At 33.3% G+C, this 25,061-nt stretch overlaps 1 protein-coding gene across 14 annotated transcripts in view; it reads right to left on the minus strand.

The window, feature by feature from the left end:
* LOC130450265 (brain tumor protein) overlaps nucleotides 1-25,061 on the minus strand; it is a 421,334-nt gene that overhangs the window by 27,240 nt on the left and 369,033 nt on the right. For 4 of the 14 annotated variants that reach the window (XM_056788577.1, XM_056788576.1, XM_056788572.1 and 1 more), the window contains one exon: nucleotides 14,303-14,337. The exons of the other annotated variants lie outside the window; for them this stretch is intronic. The gene's annotated coding sequence lies outside the window, so the exon portion shown is untranslated. The remainder of the gene's footprint in view (nucleotides 1-14,302; nucleotides 14,338-25,061) is intronic. 14 annotated transcript variants of the gene reach the window in all.

Genomic DNA, 25,061 nt, shown 5'->3' on the forward strand with positions numbered 1-25,061 from the left:
AATTTGACCAAAAGCGAGTCACAATCATGCTGAAATGTGGCAAAGCATTATCATGATGAATAACACGGTTGTTTGCTACGAATCGCTTCACGTAGAAGCATCAAAACAGCCAAATAATACTCCTTATTAACCGTTTGATCGTATGGAATGAGTTCTAGACGAAACACAATATGGTAATAAAAGAAACTGATGAGCCTGATTTTGATTTTTGACTGACTTTAACGTGGTTTTTAATGTTTCGGCTCATTTTTGGACGCCATTTGCTAGATGTTTGGGTATTCTCGACTTTATATTCATAAACCTACTTCTCGTTACCAGTAGTAATGCATTGGATGGAGGTAGGACCTTCAGCTTCATTGTAAGACGTTGTTTTTGCAGATCTTTTGGTTGGAGGCTAGCATTGACACACTTCATAATCAAAACATTAATTAAAATATATTGTGCCAATACCTAACCTAACCTAACCTAACCAATAAGAGATATTGAGAACCTTTCGCACGACTATTTTTAAGTTGCGTTCGCAATAACACTTTTGCAACATTTTCAACAATCTTGTGGCTGTAATTCTATTGGGAATGGAAAATTTCAAGCTCGTCGCTTTCTTTTCCTCAACGAATATCGCTAAACAAACTTTTCGCATCTTTACAAACTGTTGACAAACATAGAGACATGGAGTTCAAACTTCACATAAACATCAATAAAGATTGTACCAGTTTAAGAAAAAAAATGTAACTGATTCGATTTATGCGCTTAATTCAACTGCATCAGTCCATGTCAACTTTGATCATGAAAGGCTGATTGTATCGAGTAAATAAAAGGTTAAGTTGTATCGTATAACTTTTTTACAGGAAATTATAGAACAAACATTGGGTTTTGTCAGTAGGCCAATTCCATTTTTATATATTTTAAAATAAAAAATTGTTTTATTTTAATTTTAGATATAAACACGCAATTGGGCAGCGTTTGCAATCAAAAGGATGAAAATATCACGTTGAATTTGGACAGACAATACTTTTATGTCCATATACGAGTACGAGGTCTGGCTATTAAATAACGAGACTGCGCGCCTAGAGGGCGCCCTAGATGGGTGGGCTAAAAATCGAGTAGTGCGTTGGGTAAAAACACATTTCCGTCACTATTATAGTATTTGTGCAGTAGCGGTTTGAAACGAAAGAGCACTGCAGATGACCAGCACATAAGTCGCTCTGTGAATGTTTCAACTCCGGAAACAGTGACCAAAATCAACCAAATTGTGCTTGCAGATGACAAAAGTCTGTGCGAAGTTGGTGCCAAAAAATCTGATCCCTGAGTATATTAAAGGGGAGCATTCGAATGTAGAATAATTTTTATAATGAAACCCTTTTTCGTTACCAGTCTCGTTATTTAATAGCCTGACCTCGTAAGAGATATTTTCAATGATGAATGTAGCAGAAACCGCTAACTAGATTTGATGTTATGGGTATCTGTTTTATAACAAAGTTTCCACCTCCTCTTTGTACGTTAAATAGAATTTGTAAAAAAATACAATGAATGGTTTTATTATGCCCCTTAAATCAGTAAAAATTGATTCTATAATTTTTTTAATGAACTACACCCTTTAAAGGTTGACGTACAAATTTTTAAAATACTCATTTGGTCCACCTCGCGACCATTTGTGTTATTTGCAATTTTGAGTCACATTCAGGATTAATTTTACTGAGATATATGGGCGCTTGTTTTAGTGTCGATAACAATGCAAAGTTCAATAACTTGAAGTTACTATAATATATCAACAAAACTCTATACACAAAAATATATACATCGACAGATATAACTACGTCGCGCTAGCTAAGTTTTCGGAAATGCGCAGCTTCGCTGTGATCTCTGTTATCGAGATCTGATCCCTTTGGGTCTCGAGACAAAATGAACTTTTTCCACCTTGCCTGGGTTCGTGTATGTAACAAAGATCAGGTAGAAGGTTTTTGGTTTTTCCCAAAGTCGGGTATTTTGAGAAGGATTAATTTAATGTATGCTATTTGGATATTAAGAAAGTTACTTGGAATTTTCTGGGTGAGGTATAGGTGGATTATCGCTTTATTGAAGGAATTTTTAACCGTATTAAGTATTTTTTAATGCAAAGCACATGACATGGTCACCACATATACTTTCGTTTTCTACTAACTTTAAGTAATCATTTATTCACAATAACCAAAAAGCTTTTTCATATAGGAATGTCAATTCGAATATTCTCGGGTCGTTTATCTTCTTTTCATTATTTCTTATGCCTTCTCTAGGAGGTAGGAAATGTATTTATTATATATTTACCCATTTATTCCATCTTTTCCTGTCCTGTGCTAGTATCATCATTTGATTTATTGTCTGTGTCTGTTTGCGTTTTTATTCTGTCTGTAACCTCCGCTTCTATTTTGCTATCCTCTGTGATTGTACCAAGGTATTCAAAAGTTGTGACTTATTCAATTTGTTCTTTTTTCGGTATTAGTGTAGTTTTGTTTTCATTTTTTTACGTTTATTATTAATATTTATTATTTAATATTTATTAAAAACACAAAAATTTTTTCCAACGTCATCTCCTCCTAGTTCCATACTTTCCCATCGATTTTCAATAAGTTCGATACTGTTTTCATAATAAAAATCGTCGAGCTCTTCATAATAGCCAATAACTGCCGATATCACCTTTTCATTGTTGAAAAATCTCTGAATACCGAGCTATTTTCTCAAGTCTGGAAATAAAATAATCCGTGGGGGCATGAGGTAGTAATTCATTAATTTTGGCAATTGCAATAACGGATGTGTGAACTGGTGTATTGTCTTAATGAAACAACACTTTATTCTCAGCAAATGCGACCGTTTTTGCTTGATTTTCTCGCTCAAATGTTCCAATAAATTCACATATCACTCGAAATTGATTGTTTTTTTTTTTCAAGATATTCAAAGGAAATTATGCCACGCGCACCCCAAAAAACTGACACCATGACTTTGTCTGCAAATGGAATGGTCTTCGCCGTCTTTGGAGTCGGTTCTCTCTTTTGAGTCCATTGTTCTGATTGTTCTTTTGTTTCGGGTCTGAAGAGATGGACCCACGTTTCATCCATGGTTATGAAACAGCACAAATATTTCTGTAAAACTTTGCCCAACATTCGATGAAAACATCTTCTTGTTCCATTGTGTGTAAACGCGGCACCCATTCTACATACAGTTTTCTCATGTCCAAATTTTCAGTTAATATGTGATGTACTGCACTTTTTGAAATGCCTACTATGTCTGCTAGTTCGGGCACTTCCAGTCGACGATCATCGAGTACCGCTTTGTGGATTTTCTTCAACATTTCTGGAGTCTTCACCTCATTTGGTCGACCACTGTGATGTTGGTCTTCGCAAGTCATACGGCCTCGTTTAAACTCTACTACCCCATATTTTACTGTTGATAACAAAGGAGCAGTTTCAGGCAGAGTAGAATTTAATTCAGCTTTTATGTTTATTGGGCTAATGTCTTTCAAATAGGTATGGCAGAACCGGACTTAGGCATGGGCCAACCCGGGCGTGCGCCGGGGGCCCCCGCTGGGGGGGGGCTCGCGACGAGCCATATGATCGATTTTTAAACATATGAATGCAAGCGAAAAAATACATCCATAGCCAATGTTCAGAATCAACATCAATTTTTTTATGCGCAATCATTTTAAAAGTTCCGAAAAATCATCTTGATGTAAGAATTCACGTAAAACGCCCGCCTTACATAGGCCCCTTAAGTATTTTGGCCCGGGGGCCACGATGACTCTAAGTCCGGCTCTGAGGTATGGTATGGTAGGTATTGTATCGCATAACGATGACCAACTTTTCCACGTTTACAAATCCATTGGAAACGTTCACTATTGATGGCTGCCAAACAAATACTAAATAACATGGCGTAATCAAACTTGAAACAATTTCTGTATAGATTGTGTACTTTCTAATACAGTGGTATTTTTCAAGCAACTACCGCCATCTGTAAGTCATTCCAGATAATTCTGGAACCATCGTCGTAGTATACTTTCCTATTTTATTTTATTGGGATCATGAATAGGAATTCTATGTTCGTCGTTATAAAATTTAAATTTAGTGCCTTTTAAATAACAATCAAAATAATATTGAATTTGGGTGCAATATTAAAAATACGAAATCATCAATACATTTTTCTAATTGACGTAATGAACGACAAAAATTTTATAATGTAATTGTTCTTATTGGGACACCTGGTACATATGGCAAGCTTCGTTTTTATTCGACAGGAAACAATGGTACCGAGCGCAACCGTAACGACAACTTCCTTAAATTAATAATAGCGAGGGTAATTTTACGCTACCAACGGCGAAATAAAAAAAACGGTCGAAAAACAACACCACAAATTTAATGCGTTTATTTAACATGTTTAGTTGATCGTTAGGGTGTGTACGAGTAAAAGTCACAGCTGTCCTTCATTCGCATCTGCTAAAAATGTTAATATATTAACCAGATTTCTGGCCGGTAGGTACCCAGACGGGGCCCAATTGATAATTCCTTCTCAACTTTCAGATCAAGTATAAAAGGAAATAGCAATAAACGTCACACAACGTGTAAATTATTTAAAATACTTGACACGATGTAGGGATCTCTGGTTTTACCTAAACTCATATCCGTTCTAAAGAGCGATAGAAAAAAATTTGGGAAACATTCTATAAACCTAATCCCCTGTTCTTGTAGTTTCGTGTTTCAATTCACATCAATTGTATACATAATTTTTACAACATAGTACCGTGACAATATTAATAAAAATTGAAAAGGTATTTAGTATAAATTTGAAAAAATGTAGCTCTTGATTTATTTTCAAGTTTCGTCCGAAATTCAATCGTTATTAAATTATTAGCTATTATTGATTGAACTATGAATTTATAAATACTTAACAACGTGAATATTAATCTGTTTCAATCAAAATTTTCCATCCATTGCATGAAAATTCATAAAATAGGAATATAAATTTCGTTGAAATTGTTTAGATTCCCAAGAATTCTCATTATATTTGACTTTGTGTAAATGATTTTTGAATTTTCTCAAATATATTTCATGTTTTATTCATGAAGCTCAATTTTTTATTATATTGTTGATCCCTTAATCTATTTTCCAAATATCGAGACGTCTATCCTATGTAGACAGCACGATAATAATCAACAATTAACATCAAAAAAATTATTTTAATTTTTGCGGTTGTAGATTGAGGATTACTGAAATATTTTGACAATGTATACATTATTTACAATTTATTTAAATTTGATATAGTTGCTGAGAATACTTTTTTTTTTTGGAAACGTCAAACAAATTTGGTTGGGAAACACTGGAACATCCTCCTTTTAGTTCCGATTTGTCGTCATGCGACTATTATTTATTAAGTCCATTGAAAGAAGCTCAACCTTAGGAAGATCGTAGTTTTGGTTTTGGATAAAAGTCATAAACCCATGATTGATTACCAGTAATCATTTATATAATTTTTTCAAGATTGAAGACAAATCCATTTTGTATTATAACAAAGGACGATAAACGAAAACAAAAACATTGTAAACAACGCACGCCGTTCACGAACTAACAAGTTCATTCAGTAGATACGCACACCAACGAGTTAGTGCAGATTTATTGGTATTGTTCTTGCACAACAGAGGTCGCTCGGAAGTCTGGACGCGGACATATAAAGGTAGTCTCGATACTTTTGGGACAAACCTCGTATTTTGATAAAGAATCTAATATCGAAACCTAAAGAATTTTTTATATAAAACCTATTATTGATTAAAAGATACCTAAACTGAACTAAATAAAACAAAAAAAATTAATGATAAATCATCAATTTAGAAAATATAATATTGTGATGTTTTCGAATATTTTTATTTGTTATATTCCATGTTTGACGCATTGGCCCTTGTGTTTATGTGAATAGATCGTTTTTCAAAAGATTAAAAACATAACTTACTGCTTCTTTTAATCTGTAACTAAATATTTAGTTTATTTTTAGATCAAACTGAGTATATTGGCATTGACTTTTATGTCGTCGGTAAGATATGTATATGGATATACTTAGGATACTAAGAAATACAACAAAAGAAATTAAAATAAACGGTGATGATTATATCAAATACAATGTATGACCCTGAAGTTGAAGCCTTATGGAATTCAATTTCAAAAAAAATTCACTTAATTCATAGTACAATCATCAAATATGAAATTTTTTCAGTCGTATACGAGGTATATGATTTTACTTAAGTGTAAAGTATATTTGATAATATTGAAAATTGTTATTATGAACCGAGATGATTAGAATTAAAAATTACGTTCAAATATGCAATTTTTTTCTATTTTTTTAATCAATTTCCGTGCAAAGAAAATAAACTTGTATGGGTTATGGTTTTGTATTAGGCATGGCCCTGATATAGAAAACATATTTCTCTACTTGAATGGGATTGGGGCCCTTTTTGAGATGGGTTCTTTTCCTGTGCCGTGCGTTGGCGTTTGCTTACTACTACGCGTGAAATTAATTTTGAGAAAACAGTAGAAAGTGATAAAACCAAATGGTTCAACAAACCTAACAACTTTTGTAGTGTATTGAGCAGACGGGTGAGCATGAGGGCGAATACAGTTACAGATGTATTATTTTCTGCCGTCAACTGACGGGAAAAGCTCTAAATAATCAACTGACATAAGATATAATTTAGAATGAACTTACATACAAATGGTTTGTAAATAACAAGAAATGTTTGGAAGTGTATGACAAAATGCTAGAAATTTATAAGGTGGCGTTATATAATTAGTGAAGTAGTCATTTGATTGAAAAAATACGAGATTACCTGGAAAGTTTTCCAGGAATTTTGAAAATTGGCAATTTTATAGATTTTGACGTGCTTCTACCGAATTTCAATTTTGCCACCTCGTATCTAATTATTCGTATTCTAATTATACATTTGAACGTACTTTCAAGCCTTGTTCAACGTTTTTTGATAACAATTTTTAGCTACGTATTTGCACGATTTAGAAGATGATAATTTATCATTGCCGAGATCGTCGAATTCATTTGTCGACATCCCAGAAGTAGGAAATCATAGTACTTTTGGTTTTACTAAAAACTGGATTGGTTGACTTCCGTTTTAGCCATTTGAACGCAGTTTATGAATGGAGATGAAGCCTTGGCTGGAGATGGAAAAGATGAACACTAAGAAAAAATTTATTTAGAATTGGGAACTGTCTTTTTAACGATTTTGTTGATGTTGATGTTGTTAAGCAGAGCGAGGAACCAATCCATTAGGTTAGGTTATCTTAATTGACTGATAACTCAAGAAAAAGATATTATTCGATATCTTGTTATAATCTACTGTTTCGATTAAGTCATAAATCCAGTTCAAACAGCCAAACCAATTCCTATAATGGCTTGGAAGCAGGTCCATCAGCCACAGAATTTTTCAATGATACTACTTAAATATTAATGTTAATATACTTGATAAAATTTACTAATAGATCTAAAGTTTGTCGGTTATATATGTTAAAAAAGTGTGTGAGGTTTAGAGGAGGGAGTAGTTTTGTTTAACAAGTAACTGCAACAAATCCCTATAATGGTAAAACTAAGTACCACTTTCCGACATCCGACATCCATGAAATCTGAGCATCGAAAACGTCAAACCACGTATAAGAGTGAAAAATTATATATTTTGTGTTCTTATTTCAAAGTTTATAACATACAGAACTTTTTATTTTCCCTATTATTAATAATAAAAAGTTTCGCATATGCTTCTATCTGAGAGGGACATATTGTATATATATAGCAATAAACGTTATCTAAATAACACAACAGATGTTGCAAAAAACACTACTTTATTCGTAATCATTACCAGAACTTGAACATTAGCAATTTCTGTCATTAAAGATCGTAATCTATGGATATGTTAATAATTGAATCTTAATTCAAAATTATGTAAAATTATTCCAAACTTTTCAATTGGTAATTGAATAATAAATTTCCACTTTTTATTGTTACAATATTGTTTCCGTTTCAAATGAAATATTAATTAGATATCAATGACAAGTCACATACCGAAAACATAACATATAACATCACTCAATAACTCGTGTGACTGACACACAGATGGCGGTGTCCAAATCCATGACGTTTATGAAGTACGAACATCCAAAAAACTATGTGTAAAATTTCATAACATTCCGATTAATTAAATAAAATGAAGTGAAGCTACTTTTGTTATTTTCAAAACAATGGATTCAAAACAATTGCGTTAATTTATCATTGCTTCTTTATGAAAAAAAACTGTACAAGCTCAGTAATGGCTTCAAAAGTGTTACCGGACTCTGCTTCATCGAAAAGAACCATTTGTTGTTATTGGTTTGCTGAATTTAAACGTGGTCGTACAGACACCGATGATAGGTCGTCCAATTGGGGTGTTTACTGCAAAAAACATTAAAATCTAACAAATTGGTTATTTTTAATCTTAAATTGAAATTGCGTGAGATAGTTGAGGCCGTAAAGATATCATAATACAGTGTGTTTACAATTATGCATTTGACCATGAGAAAGCTTTTTTCAAAGTGAGTACCGGGTTTACTCACAGTCGATCAAAAAAACGACGTGATGATGATTCAGAGCAGTGTTTGGTCATGTTTACACGTGGTAAATCAAATTTTTTACGTCCATATATGACAATCGATGAAACATGGATTCATCACTTCACTCCGGAATCAAAACGATCATCATCTGAGTGTACTACAGCCGGTGAACCAAGTCCGAAGCTTATATATAGTATATTATAACTGTCAACGGGGTTCAGTATTTTGGGATGCGCATGGAATTTTGTTCATCGACTATCTCCAAAAGAGAGAGACATATGTCGAATAAAAAACTACGGTTTCACCGAGACAATGCACCGATTCACAAGCGATGATTAAATTAAACGAATTACACTTAGAATTGCTTTCTCATCAACCGTATAGTCCAGATCTGGCCACCAGTTACTACTAACTATTAGTTAATCTCAAAAATATGGGTTGTCAATAAAAAATTCAGCACAAATGAAAACGAAATTGCTGACACTGAAGACAATTTTGAGGCAAAAGACAAATCCTTCTACAAGCACGGCATCGAGAAGTTAGAGAAGAATTGCTCTCGAAGTAGATTACTTTCCAAAATGGGAAGGGAATATGGTATACGTGTAGTGAGCGGAAAAAATTCGAAAAACTTGGGCATTGTTTTGTTTCCACGTATAAGAAAAGAAAAAAAATTATCTATATCAACCTATCAAGCAGATGTACAATCTTAGACATTAAGCAAAGTAACAGGATGGTACATTTCTTATTTTGAATATAATACAATTAAACCAACTCACTTGGCAGATTCTTTTAAGATGAAATTTTCATTGAAATTGGCAATATTCGAGAACTTAAAGGAAATTCAGCAGCTCTTGAAAACTTGAAAAGTTTTTTTCAGAGATTATCAGAAGCACAAGTTAAATATGGAGTAAATAGAAAATTTAGCAAATCACAAAGCTGAAATTTATGAAAATTTAGTTGAGGATAAATAGAAAATTTTAAGATATCACTAAAAATACATATCTCAATTAGATAAATTGAAAAAACAACATGGGAGCATCAGACAACCAAAAAGAACGTTTTTTCAGAACATTATGAGCTTTTAACAACGTTATTATGAAAAAACATGATGGGAGATTATATTTGGGGTTCATTGAGAAAAACTATTTATGAATATGAAAAAAAGATAAAACCGTACACCGAGTTATTTTGTACTATTTATTGCAAACCATAATTTGACAAAATTGGACATAAATAAACTTAATTCCTTTAAGATTGTGAATTTAATTTCTTACAATTGTAATTGTCGCTTCATTTGTTTTTTCTTTTTAAGTAAGGAAGAATTAAGATAAATAGAGTAAATTTTTCTACTCAAGAAATGGTAGAACTTATTTGGGTACTGAGTGAATATAACGAAAGTATTTTGCATCTAAAGCTTCTTATCGGAGATTTCCAGACTGCAAAGCTAAGAAAAAAAAGATCAGAAGAAAAACTAATGAATCTGAAATATGGAAAAAAACTTGAGAAAATTAAATGAAAATATCGGTATTACAGAGGATCCAATGCAAATATGAGAATAGCAAGATATTAGTCATACCAACGTCCAAGGAATCCTTAAAGGAATAAATTTTTTTCTTTAACTTACAGTAGGATACGTCCATACTGCTTTAATGACTCTGAATAACGTAAACAATCCGGCATCATTTTAAAGGTTCTGTCTAAAAAAATCTTATACAGAGGTCGGCTTGAGTCAGGCAACAAATTTGCATTAAAATAAAAAAATGCAGCGTCAAAATAAATTTATTAAAAAAAATTAAGAAAAGGATTCGAAAAATGGTTACTGTAAGTGTACAAAGCTGCCTACAAAGAGTTTCAAATTCTCTTTCAATTGCAGTTCGGACTTCGGAAAGGTCCTCTTGCAAAAACGATGTCCTTGAAAAAGTCCCACACGACTAGATAACAGGGTGTCAAGTCACATGCCTCACACGTCTGCTTATCCATTCTTCAAATTGAACAAAGTACTCCCGCTAATATAGATGTACTGAGGCGAAGCTCTATCCAGCATGAAATGACGGATGTTGGATCCTTGTCGATTTGCTCACGTAACTTTGGCCCGTCACGTGACCCTCAGAAAATTGCGGAGCCACGAGACCTCCCGCATGGATACACGCAATCCAGGCAGGTTTAATTCGGGAGCGTTGCCTGACTTATGCTGACCTCTCTATTTGGTTTGTATCCGATTTATACAACATTCTGTATAGTTCGAAATAATTAAATATTATTGACCTGGAAGATTTATATTATTTTTTTAAAAACATTTCTCGTAACTCAACATATACCGAAGTTTGTCGTGGGATCGGTATATCCTGTATATATTTTTTTCTACAATCCAATAAGTACTAATACAACTATAGAAGATGTTATTTATTTAAACTAGTTAAATGTTGCCAATTCAAGTACCAATAGTAATGTAACTTATTCTTTACTTCAAATTAATAATGCTCATAGTCGTACTTTTCATATAACTATTACAAAATAAAAATTGATAAGTTTTATTGAGTTTTTTTAAGTCTACGGAAGTAGAAAATTTTTTGTATGAAACTCGTGAGTAAAGTAACTAAAGTAGGAATTGCGGTCAAACCGTCCTACTCGTGAAAAAAAGAATAACTTTACTCACTTGTTGCATAAATAACTATTTTTTCATCTACCTGCGAACTAAAAATTCGAACTCTATGTTTTAAAGTCAAATTCAAATTTTGTGTTGCTCCTTGTAATAATATTCTGATTCGTTACGAAATAAGTCTGGTGACCGGTACAATTTTTTTTGGTACAAAAATTGGCATATAGAACATAAAACTTCGGAGAAAAGAATTTTATTTTTTATTCGAAGGTTTTAATTGAAATATTAAAGCAATCGACTATATCGGATATTTTGTCAATGAACAGGGAATTTTGTACTCGCAAATAGCAATGAAAAGAAATACGTAACAAGTGAAGAAAACTGGAAATCTCTACGTCAGTTGTTTCTCCCAATAATCGTCAATTTATGACACATTCGAATAAAATAGTATACGAGGGTATATTGAAAAATTCTTAGCCTACTATAGAAACTCCTCGTTGGAACAAAATTTACGACCTTTCAAACTTTTTATCAGTTGAGGAAAGAGATGATAGTCGGATGGAGCCAAATCTGGTGAAAAAGGGGGGTGTTCTAGTAATTCAAACCTAAATCACGAATTTTTTGCGTGGCAAGATAAGATTTGTGTGCAGGAGCGTTGTCCTGCAAAAACAAAACACCTTTGGATAGGTTTCCGCTTCTTTTCTCTTTAATTTTTTCCCGTAGAGTGGTGAGTAATGTCGAATAGTAATCTCCAGTTATTCTTCTACCCTTATCCAAAAAATCAATCATGATTACTCCGTGGCAATCCCAAAAAACTGAAGCAAGAACTTTTTCAGCAGATTTTTGGACACGAAACTTCTTAGGTCTTGGAGAACCAGAGTGTCGCCATTCCATCGATTGTTGCTTTGTTTCTGGATTTTAGAAATGTTCCCAAGTCTCATCCATAGTAACAATTCGGTTTAAGAAGTCTACATCGTTTTCAAATCGAACACAAATCGAACGGGGACTGTCACAGAAAGTGGCCTTTCCGATCGGTCATCATCTTCAACAGAAAATGAAGCTTGCAGTCCAATTTTTCACGGTCGCATACGATCACCAAGGGTATTAAGCATATCTTCGTAAATCTGCTTACCTCTTAACCCTTTTAAATACAGGCACTTGATGATGGCTCGATACTCCAATTTTTCTTTTTTCTTTCAATTTATTGCATAACTCTGGTTTACTTTTTTGCCGTCAAACTTTACACTGACACTTCTAATAATTTATTGTTCGTTGCTATGGTATCGCAAAATTTTGTTCATGCGTGGAACTGGTCTAGGCTAACTAGATTTCAATACATACATTCAATACATATTTCTATCGAATCTCTTAGGTTGCAAATACCTTCACAAAGTGTGTTTACCCCTGCTTTTTATCAAATACGTATTCGTTATAAGGAAGGTGCTTACATAGGGTATGAAACTCTATAATTAAGCAATGTATCTAGCAAATGAACGTTTGAAAAAAATGTTCATTCTCATGCAAATAATGAATTTTTTTATTTTCTTTTCTCTCAAAATTACATCAGGTCATTTAAGATCCCACTCGGTTTTCACCACACTTGTTCAGGATTAAGGGTTTCGAGGGTCGGTTCGGTAAATTCATTTTATATTCAGAAAATACCAGTTCCTACAGTAGGGTTGTTAAAACCACAATGTTCAGTGTACCCCTTAAAATTGGATACTCATCGCCCGAAATGTATTTTTTTTTTTCGAAAAAATATATTATAATAAAATTCCAATGAGAAATCTGAAATTGCCAATTGCTTGTAAAATAAAACCTGTTCCTAAATTTTCACGGGACGCGCTCCAGTTATTCAAATCTTTTTAATACAACAAAGCATCGTTGTTATGAATACATGGCAGGCACGTGTATAGAATTCGATATAACGGCCATATTATTTCGTGGCGATTTCAATGAGAACAATTGAAAGCGCGTGTTGGAAAAAAATATGTAACAATATTTAACTAGAATCATTTTTTGTATTTTAACCGCTTTTCAATAATAGCCCAGTCAAAGGACAGTTTAAATAAATTGATTCTCGTTTATTTTACTGAAAGTATTTAGACAAAGGGCGTGAAAAGAATCTACAATAAAGTGGGCGCGGAATAAAAAGTTAAGTTAAAAAATTCAGTGTTAGTACAAAAGGCAACAAGAAATTATTTAGGAAGACTCTACGCGAACATCGCCACGATTAACTCTCCCCCAGTTATACTTTATGAAGCCATAGAATCAGCGAGTGGTTTGTAACGTAGGACAGTATCAACAGAGAAAAGACGCAAGTAGTGTTTTTTAAAAAGATCAGAAGACCCCGTGAAATAGCTGTAAAATACCGAGGAGTTATCCTAAATCAATATCCAAGTCGATTACTTAGTGGATAAAACGAAGAAGTCAATAGAAGAATTGGTATCGAGAGGGATCCAAACTGGAATTGAAGATTAAGTTCTACTTAATCAGATCCATTTTGCTGTACGTATCTACTAAGAGTTATAGAAAGAAGCTCCAAACCTAATAGATGAGTAGTGAACGCGCTTGGAACATCAGCAGATGTACAGAGAGTTGGACTAAGATTCTACACCACCAGAAGAAGAGCTGATTTTTCTGCCCAACTGACATAAGCAATGATTACACGGGTCACGCCAATGGCGAGAATTGATAATTCATAGATGTGGGGATTTAGTGGACCCAGTTTTTGTTAGTGGTAATAAGTCAGATCAATTTTAGTTGCTGAAAATATCGCACCTAATTGACAGGAACAAACAGATAAAAAGGAATAAGTGTATAGAAAAAACATAGAAGAGAAGAAGATGACAGACCATTAAACACATGGAATTAGAAAAAATAATATTAGATAAATCTCCATTTACAAATTAAAAATAATCGAGGACAGTGTGTACCCAACTAGTTCCTTGACATGTCTTTTAGTATTGGAAAAAATACAAATAGAAATGAAAATTAAAAGGCGGTAATATTGCGATAATCTAACCAACAGATGTTCACCGTTGCATTTAATTCACTTTTAATAATACTCTCCATTTTAAAGGTAGTTCCTTATACTCACCAAACGTGTTTGCGAGTTAATTAGGAATCACTCACCTGAAACAAACAACATTTATTAGTGTACTATGAAATAAGTTCAAAATAAATAATTTATCGAGAATTAATGACATTGCAGCTAGGTAATAGCAATAAAGTGAAGTTAAATTGATTTTACTCAAATGTGAGTACATATTTGAGTATTGAAAGGATTTGAAATTGAATCGAGGTTTTAATAATCGCATCTATACGACCCGTTTGGTGAAAGAGCCATGCCTTGTTATATGTTCATTGTTTTTGTTAGAATGGAATGGAAGGTCGATTACAAATTAATTTCTTCAAAAACTGAAATGTTAGAATTAAAATACGTGAAAAAAATGTTTAAAAATAACGCAAAAAGCCGAATGGCATGTTAAATTCTAAAAGATAATACATAATATATTAGAAATTCATTTTTTAGAACCCTGCTTGGTTGGAAACTAAATTGTAATGTAATTTTAGTTTTGAGAAATTGAATATTTGTGTCCTTTAAGTAGTAAACACGATAAAATGTTATTGAAATAAGTTGTTTAGAATCATGGACATTCCGATACCAAACTTCAAAATCATCGGTCAACCATATTTTTTTATCAAATTTATTTAAAATCTATTCATGAGTGGAGCAATAAGTGAATCGTAGGTAAATGCAGAAAAACGTGGTTTTCCCCCCTAATTACATAGTTTATGCAACTACCTACAGGTATCACAAAATATGTATAAAAAATAGGTAAAAAAATAGGTATATCTTGCGATAACAGTTGGTCATTACATAATTAACTGTCCTAGTTAATTAAATATGCTAAAATAAAATAGTAAACTCAAACTTCTAATCCATATAAAACATATTGAAATCTGCTAGCGATGTCACAAATGGTGAATCTTTTGAGTCTACGTCGGATAATGGGTTCTAACACCCGGTTTTGGCCAATTGATTAAGGTGACACTGAATTCTTCATTGTACTAGCAATTATGTTATTGGGCACATACCATGGAGCATTTATTATCATCCTCAGAATTTTGGACTGAAATATCTTGATAATATTAAAGTTTGATATAGGCGCCGAATTACACAGCTGGATTCCATATGTTAAAATAGCGAGGAGGTGCTATCTCCAAGAAAGTCTTCTATCAAAATGGTTTCCAAGATATGAGATTTTCTCCCTCTGTGGAATTTCATGTTCGTTTATTGTAACGAAGTGACAATCTTCTCGTCAGTTTGTGAAGATGACGTGGATGGATTTAGACTCGTTAACTTGAAATCGCCATATTTTTAACCATCGCCATTTGCTTAAAGAATTTGTGATGCAGTTTTAGGATATCGATGTGAAGCAATGTTAAGCAATGTCATCGGTATATGTTGCACTAATTGTATTCTCTAATGTGGGTATAGAAGATATAGTAGTGGACCCAGTACGCTACCTTTGGAAACACCTGCTTTGATTAGAGGGATCATAAATGAAAGACTAATATTTGTAACAGAGACTATAATGAAAAGTTCTATTCAAACCAATATGTTAAAATGAACTATCAAACAATACTTTATTAGACTTTTTTTAACTATAATGTATAAAGCGAATCATAATTTGAATCCCTTGATCTTGGTTCATTTTCAAATTCTTCAGTTTCCAATAGAACTCTTCTATTTTTCTCTTCTCCTTCCATCATCTGCTTTTTCTCGTTTATGACTTGCCAAACTTTGTTGTCATGGTAATTTCATTGGGCTCACAGACAACTATAGTCTATTTCAGAAAAGTATAGAGTAATAAAATGGGGAATTCCGTTCAGTTCGGCTCAATTTCGGTGTAGATCTTGAAATATTGTGTAGGGATTACTTAAGTAGTAGATTATACAGTTACGTTTTTCGTTTAACAGATACCATTTAACCTTCTATTAGTGCCTAATTCCAACCCTATTTCAGATTCGGCTCTCCATTTTACTAGTATCCTACCGGCACGCCTTTGGCACACTACTTTCAGTGTTTGTGAATGGATAACAAGAGGCTAAACCCATATATTGACCCCAACCCGAGTGGTACTACCTGAACTTGATAAAAAGAAAGAATGTTATAATGAAATCAATGCCAATCTATGAAAGTGGCTTAAATATTCGTTGGGTCACTCTGGAGTCCTTTTCATACCTAATGAGGTTTTATTACTCTATACCTTTCTAAAAGTCAATGGAAATGGGTCGGGAAGCGATCTACCAGAATCTTTTTGGCCCCAACAGACTCAAGGAGAAGCATCAAGGCTCGGTAGAGGCGATCCAACAGTTCGCGACGCAGGAGCTGAACCTCATTCCGATCCAGGCGTTCCTGGAAGCGTACGAAAACTCTTGGCAGCAATGTATAAATGCGGATATAGATGAAACATTCTAATTATTTGTACTATTTTCTTGAACAAATATTAAAAAAATTAAGGGGTAATACTTTCAGAACAGAGCCTGTAAATGTTGTTTACTTATAACGAAATTTTCCTACAATTATTATACAGGAATATTTGCACTTAAAAATAAGCAATTTCGAAATTATATAATGTATTTCTAGGAAAATTAATCATATAATGTTATCAGATGACATTTTTGAAAATACCCATTTCCTGGCGGCTATTTAAGAAATAGGTAAATACCCATTTTTATTTACTGGAGCCTCATCACTTTTGTTATTAAAAGAATTAAAAAATAAATGTTTATACATAAAAAACTGCGAGTTTTCACAGAATCAAATATATAACTCTAACTAGAAGCAATTTCGTTTTTATTTTCAAATGAGTATTTTTTTATTTGTGGGTACCTCTTTTTCTCGTGATCTCGAATATCAACTCCTGGACAAAATGAACACACCACACATATTTGCGTCTTGTATATTTATTTAACGTTTATTACCTATACAAGCAGGTCATGAGCCTTGTGTCAATTGTTATTTCATAACATGTTTTTCACATCAATTCATAATAAACGTTGGTATACAGACTAACATTTTTTAAAAAGTATCGATTAAAGAGTAAAACAAATAATTGTATTTGATCTTAAACATGCGTGTTCGAAATTCATTTGTAAACACATCAAAAAACCTTTGCGAGCATTAACTCTTTTCAATGAAGGATATTCAAAGCGACGTCTTAAGTAAGGAAGTCAACATCCTAGCATCAGTCGTATGGTGAAACGATGTATTATAAAACGATATCGTACAATTTAGAACGAGGACAAGATTTTTACATGAAGTAGGATTAAGGGAAATTCTACATTCACCCCTTATTAAAACACGCCAATTTGGCATTTTAGAGGTCGCGGAATCCATTTATCGAGGTTCGGTCCGGATAGAAATTACACGAAAACGCCGATTATAAAAACATCTTCTTGTTAGTTTTCGGCCATTGAACTTATCCCAAACTAAAGTAAACCTAACCTAATCGAAGTAAAGTAAACCTAACCTATTCTAAGAGAACCTAACCAGAAAATATCCGTTCCTGGGTCTGCTCAACAACATCAAGAAACAGTTCTCACTTCGAGGTGAATAAAAATATGCCCCCTCAAATAGAACCTTTCGTGTAATACCTACATAGATCCAGTTCGTATACTGGTAGTCGAACCAGAAGTCAACCAATCCAATTATTGATTAAATTGAAGGTACTAATTTCCGACATCTGAGACTTGCTCTTATTATCATTCCAAACCGAGCAGAGTTTTGAGCAAGACCACATAAAAAACCTTTACTCATATGGTCGCTAGTCTTAGTGCCGAGGGTAGCAGAGTTGTAAACAAAGTTCGATAACTTAAACTTACTATAATATATGAACAAAGCTATTCACAAAAATATTTACATCGAAAAATTAAACAAAGTCGCTGGAAACGGCTTAGCTGAGATCTCGGCGTTCGAGATCTGATCGCTTCGCGGTTTCGAGACATGATTCCAAACGCCTCGCTTGGGTTTGTATAATTATGAAACAAAGAGCAGGTAGAAGGTTTTAATTTATTTGTATTCTATTTATCAGTTAGGTGTGGATGGATTATCGCTATATTGAGGGAATTTGTTCAGAGAAATGACTACCCGTATCAAATATTTTTAAATGGTGATCGCCATACTCACAAAGAGAACAAAAAGTTATTACATTTTATTAAAATACATCAAATTAGTTATTGAAAGGACGTTCTGTTCTCTGATGAAACTAGAGTTAGCTTCAAAGCAGATAGACGTGAGCGTGTTTGGCGAACGCGGGGACAGAGATTTGCAAGCTGCAATCTCTCACCTTAAGTACAATTTGACAGTAGTTCTAATGTTTTTATTATTATTTGGAAAATATTATTTTGGAACACATAATGCGTTTATTAAATCAAATTTTTTATTCATATCTTTATTAAGTGACCATCCAACAGTCCAGATATAAATCCTAGAGAACAACTATGTGTTCACTCAAAAAATATTCGTTGCCGTCAACCTGTTGCTGTCAAATATAATTCCCCATTGAAGAGTGGAGAATATTGCGCAAGTTTTTGTTGAGCATCTGGTACCAAGTCTGCCACGAGGCAAAAATGGAATGATAAGTAATAGAGGACAACAATATTATACAGATAATATTTATGAAGATATATTTCTAGAAAAAAACTTTCCGGCCTTGGCACTGCGAAGTTGTTACCTTTGTATGATAAAATCGTTGTTAGAAACATTAACCATGATCTAGACTAACTCAAAAGGTCACTTATTGAACTTTCGGAAAACTAGGAGTAAGTTTGATTGTTCGAGTCATTTTCGTTCCAGGATTCTATGGTTTTGTACCAACTTTTTAGAAATACCTCGTATAGACTCAATCCATTATTAACACATCGTTAAATTGACTGACCGCACATTTCTACGAATTCACCCCAGTTTCCTCTGAAGTTTGTGACAATAAAAGGGAAACCAAACGTGAATATCGCTTCCGCAGTTAGAAATATTCATGAGCATTGTGGTATCCATTTAGGTGTGTCATAATTTCAAGTTGGTAACTATTTATTTCTAATTGATAACTTATAAAAGATTAGATAAAAACATGTATGTGGTCGAGATCATATTAAAACATATATTTCAACAATGAGATATACCCACAGAAAAAGATATAGAAGATAGAAATTTAAGATATATTTTGTTTCATTTGTATTGATTGAAAAAATCGTCTTCAATCAGAGAAAGTATTATAAAAATATTTATTTATAGGCAAGATTCTATTAATAATAAACATCAATTGTTAGACCCCGTATAAAAAGACCTCGAGTTTGGCTTTCATCTGGTGGCCTCATGCATTCAACTGATGCATTTCCACAAATACCTCCATACAAACACACCGCACCAAACACGCATAAGAAATTCAAAACACAGAACACAACACTCGAAAACAGCAGACACCGCCGCGTGGCATCGTCCCGACCGGCCTGGGGGCCATTAGAAAACATATGTTGAGAAAGAATGCTCAAGGTCACCAGTAAGCTTCTTGAATGTGCTCTGCACTCGACCAACTTCTCTTGCATAGTCTGTACATGAACGGAGTGAAAGGATTCACACTTTAATGATCGTCCTGATTTTTATTTGTAATAAATTATATAAAATGACATAATAAGAAATATATACAATACGATCATATAATAAAAAATACAGTTGCTAGTTATATATCTGAAGATTGTTAGAATTATGTAGATTATATATTTTTGGCACATCTTTCGTAATAATATTCTAGATTATTGAATAATAATAACAATCTAATTGGTATTAAGATTCTCTATATTCCGATAAAAATTAGTGGTGTTATTAGATCAGTTGAGTAATAATTTAGTAAGTTGAATTTTTTGAAACCAATGGTAATATTTATATTGAATACACTGTTTGCACCAACACTCACGATTACACTATTAACGCGCGTTTCGATAACCAAGTTGTCGTCTTCAGAGAGTGAAGGTAAACAGTTTACGATAAAGATGATAACTTGGTTTTTAACTGTTCAGGTAAACAGTTTACCTTCAGTTTCTGAAGACGATAACTTGGTTATCGAAACGCGCGTCAGACAGTGTAATTGAGAGTGGCGGCGTAAACAGTGTATTAAGTATAATAATTTAGTATTTCCTTGTTCAGACAACAATGTTATTCCTTTGGGTAGCTATCGATCGTCGAATTCGTTCCAAATCTTTGTAGTAGCGCTGGTATGGTTTTTAATTATTCAGTCAGTCTATTGAATCAAAGATGTTTTAATCCCGGGAAAACGAAAAAAGTTTTGAAACCGCTTTCACGAGGATCTCGCGAAAAGGTGAGACAAATACTAGAAATTTGTATTTCTTGTGCGAGACAAGAGCTAAAAACTTGATAATAGACGAGAACATGTTTATCTGTAGACGCGTATGATTCATAGTAGCGAGTGTCGATTAGTTGTGCGAGAATTTGGACGAAACTGGAATTGACAGAATATTTTCAAGCAGAGCTGATTCTGTATAATACAAAATTAGAATAATATTAAAATATAAAAAAAGAACACGATGCAGGAAAGCGAATTAGTATCTTGATAGATTAAGAAACAAAAACAAAACGTTATCATCAAGCTCATAGAATATAAAAATTCAGTTAAGAAATATGATACTATACATGTCATCATTACCAAATTAACTTTTTCTGGGTGTAGTTTTTTATTGAAATCTTGAAACTTTATCTCTAAAATGCCAAAATAATTTCCAAATACTACCCATATAATATCTGGTTGGAGATTCGTTTTAGTGATCTTAAGTGTTGATTTCCAGAATACGTTTTCATAACATTATATAAAATTGTAAAACCGCCTTGTGTGTCCACTGCCATTGAGCGCAGGAACCCCTATGAAGAACTTAGCGAGTGTGAACCCAAAGCTGTCCGTTGTCAATATATTGGGTCGAGAATTTGGCCTGAATGTGGACCGACTTATAAGGATTCACCATACGTTGTTTCGATAATTTTTCTGCTGAATTGTAGGGGTTTTCCACACAATATCACCAAATCCCTCGTACGTTTTCGTCAATATATAAAGTTGAAGGTTTCTCTGATATTCCATGTCTTATTAACCTTTCATAAATGACACTGCTGCTCCTGATAAACAATTTTCCCCGTAGACAAGTTGACTCATGAATTTATTCAAAACATGTTTGCACAATCTTGCTCTAAATTCCGATACTCCACTCCGATAACACGTCACAAAAACACAACTTAATGGCAATATCACAAATATTGTGTTAGTTGTACGGAGTTGAAACTCAGAAAGATAAACGAGTACAGGATTATAATTGAAACGTTGCCACTTCTCCAGCAGTCTGACACTATTCTCACACGTCTCGTAGATACGTTTTTCAATATAAGTAGATACATTATGATTTTGGTATATATGTTACGCTCAAAGACCGAAATCGGTCAGTGGCCGTTTAAAGTAGCCACAACACGTTCTGTGCTCCTTGCGTTTGCCAGAACGCGTTGTGGCTTTTCTGATATAGCCAGAACCCTAATGAAATTATATGCTGCTTATTAATAATCATTTGGCAACAAAGTAGTACAACACTCATTATGTGAATAAATGTTTAATGACAACGTTTTTATATATGTTTTATATCCACATAGTCAATAGTTAATATAACTAACCTAACCTAACCTATCTGTGTCTAACATAAAGTTCAATGCAAAAACAAATAGGTGGATATGCAGCGAAAATTGATTTTAGTAATATACTTTTTTACATTAAAAGGACTGTTAATAATTTATATTAACTATTCGACTATATGGATATAAAACATATATAAAAACGTCATTAAAAATTTATTCAAATAATGAATGATTAATAATAAGCAGCATTATATTACGTGAGAAGAGGTCATCTAAATCGAAATTAATTCCTTTCGGGTTCTGGCTACATCAGAACAGCCACAACGAGTTCTGGCAAGGGCAAGACGAACAGAACGCGTTGTGGCTGTTTTAAATGGCCACTGGCTGTTTTCGTCTTTGAGCGTAACATATATATGACAACTTCAAATTATGGCCCACTTCGAGGATGTATTGATATCTAGTTAGCCTAGACCAGTTCCACGCATAAACGAAATATTGCGTCACCATAGCAACGAACAATAACTTATTAGAAGTGTCAGTGTAAAGTTTGACGTCAAAAAAGTAAAACAGAGTTACGATATTGTGAAAATCGAAAAAGTGGAGTATCGAGCCATCATCAAGTACCTGTATTTGAAAGGGTTAAGAGGTAAGCAGATTTACGAAGATATGCTTAATACCCTTGGTGATCAATGTCCTTCGTATGCGACCGTGAAAAATTGGACTGCAAGCTTCATTTTCAGTTGAAGATGTTGACCGATCGGGAAGGCCACTTTCTGTGACAGTCCCCGAAAATATCGATGCAGTTCATGACATGATTTTATCAGACCGTCGAATTGGGCTAAAACGAATATCTGAAGCACTGAATATTTCATACGAACCCGTTCATCATATATATAGTTCACGTCAAATTGGACATGAGCAAAATTCCTGCAAAATGGATCCCCAAATGTTGACCAAAAGCGTGTTATGAGACTTGGGTACATTTCTACGATCCAGAAACAAAGCAACAATCGATGGAATGGCGACACTCTCGTTCGCCAAGACCTAAGAAGTTTCGTGTCCAAAAATCTGCTGGAAAAGTTCTTGCTTCAATTTTTTGGGATTGCCATGGAGTAATCATGATTGATTTTTTGGATAAGGGTAGAACACTAACTGGAGATTACTATTAGATATTACTGAGCACTTTACGGGAAAATATTAAAGAGAAAAGATCCATAGGTTGTTCACTCCTGCACACAAATCTCATGTTGCCATGCAAAAAATTCGTGATTTGGGATTTGAATTACTAGAACACCCCCCTTATTCTAGAGACGTTGCAGGTTCGCTGTAATAAATGTATCCAATTAAGTGGGGAATATGTTGAGTAATAAAATATTTTGACATTGCAATTTTGTTTGGTTCCATAGTATGCTAAGAATTTTTCAATATATCCTCGTACACACAAGATCTATATCATATAGATGTCTACTGAACCTTATAAATTTTATTAATTTTTTTCTGTAGCATATAAGCTCAGCTTCAGTTATGAAATCGTATAACTTTTATTGAAATAAGGCTTTAGTGACCTAAAATGGAAATATATTTATAATAAAGTTTTTTCACATTTAAATTTAAAAATATTCTAATTAAAAAAAAATAATTTTGATAAAAGACTAACATCACAACGAACAAAAGGTATTTTATTTAATGAACTAATTTTTGTTTGAATTTGAAACTTGGATACGCCGCTGAGACCTAGCTAGAGATAGAAGGGCATAAGAATGTAACATTATGAGGTCAAGAACTCCTGCGGTCGGCGGAGACTATTAACATTTCCGAAATGTGTTCATAATTAGTCATCTCTGGGGACTCAAAATGACCTTAGAAAATAACACACAATCCGTATGATAATTAAAAAAAAAAAGGTATTTAACTTCTAGGATTTAATAGCAGGTAGAAATAGTTATAATGAAATTTTAAAAAATACTATGAGTGAATATTTTAAAAAAAGTTAATGAACAAACCAAAAATATTTATATATTATCACTAAACAATATATAATATTATCACTTAATTACAGGAAGGGGTACATCTAAGTAATGCTATAGTGATTAAGTGATCCTACCAGAAGAATAGTTCTAAAGATAGTCGAATAGGCTACTTCCAAGAAGAACCAATCCACTGGATCTATCTTTTTGGATAAACTTCAACAAGACAAGAATCGAAATGGGATGGACAAACGCAGAAGTACGACGAGGCACATAATAGCTACCAGGAGCACCCAACCGACTTCAGGAAACCATGGACCGAATCGACCACTAGCACTAGACATGGAAGAAGAGCAGCAGCGCGGAGACCTTCATAAAGAAGAAGAAGAAGGTACCAGAAGACACAACGTTGTCTATAAATATATTTTATTTTGTTATTATGTTCAAAAATATTTTTTGCAGCACTTTGAAAAACTTAAAAAACTTAGAAACATCGTCAGTGTAAAAATTTCAAAAGAGTGTTCGCTTAAGTTAATTTTAGCGTTTTGGAACAAAGTAGAACAAACATAAAACAACCTTTTTGTAAATTCAAAATGCAGTGTCAACTTGGGTTTTGGGATATGTACCTCCACTAATTTGTTCCTATTGATCTCCATAAAAACCTATGAAGCAATAGTGAATATCGATACCAAACTCTAGAATTTTTTTAAGAATTTATCATTAACCGATAATATGATCTGTAATTGATTTTTCTTTGCGAAAACTGCACAGATAATAATTTGGTATCCGTTCATTATGCCAAACAAGCAAATTATAAATATGTTGTAACAACTTAACTCTACCATATTTGTAGGGCTCCAAGACAGACGAACGAGTCCAAGTGCTTTTCAATATTTCCAAAATTGATGCTAATTTTGAATACAGAAAACTCAAGTAAAATTAGTATTTAGTCAATAAACCATCCCATCTTTTCACACGCTTGGCAACAACGTAAACAAGCGTTGAAACGATCTTTTTAGATTAAGTTGTTAAACATAAATTTGTGATGTTTATTTAAGAAGACAGTTTATAGCTGGAGTGGTCTTTAAATTTGTCTGTTCATTGGATACTGATGCTCGTGTTTATGATATATACGAGGTTTTTCAATATAATCGCCCAGTATAAAACCGTCTCAATTTTGATCAGTCCATCTATAAATA

The sequence above is a fragment of the Diorhabda sublineata genome, chromosome 11, assembly GCF_026230105.1.
Source record: "Diorhabda sublineata isolate icDioSubl1.1 chromosome 11, icDioSubl1.1, whole genome shotgun sequence".
In the NCBI taxonomy this organism is placed as follows: domain Eukaryota; kingdom Metazoa; phylum Arthropoda; class Insecta; order Coleoptera; family Chrysomelidae; genus Diorhabda; species Diorhabda sublineata.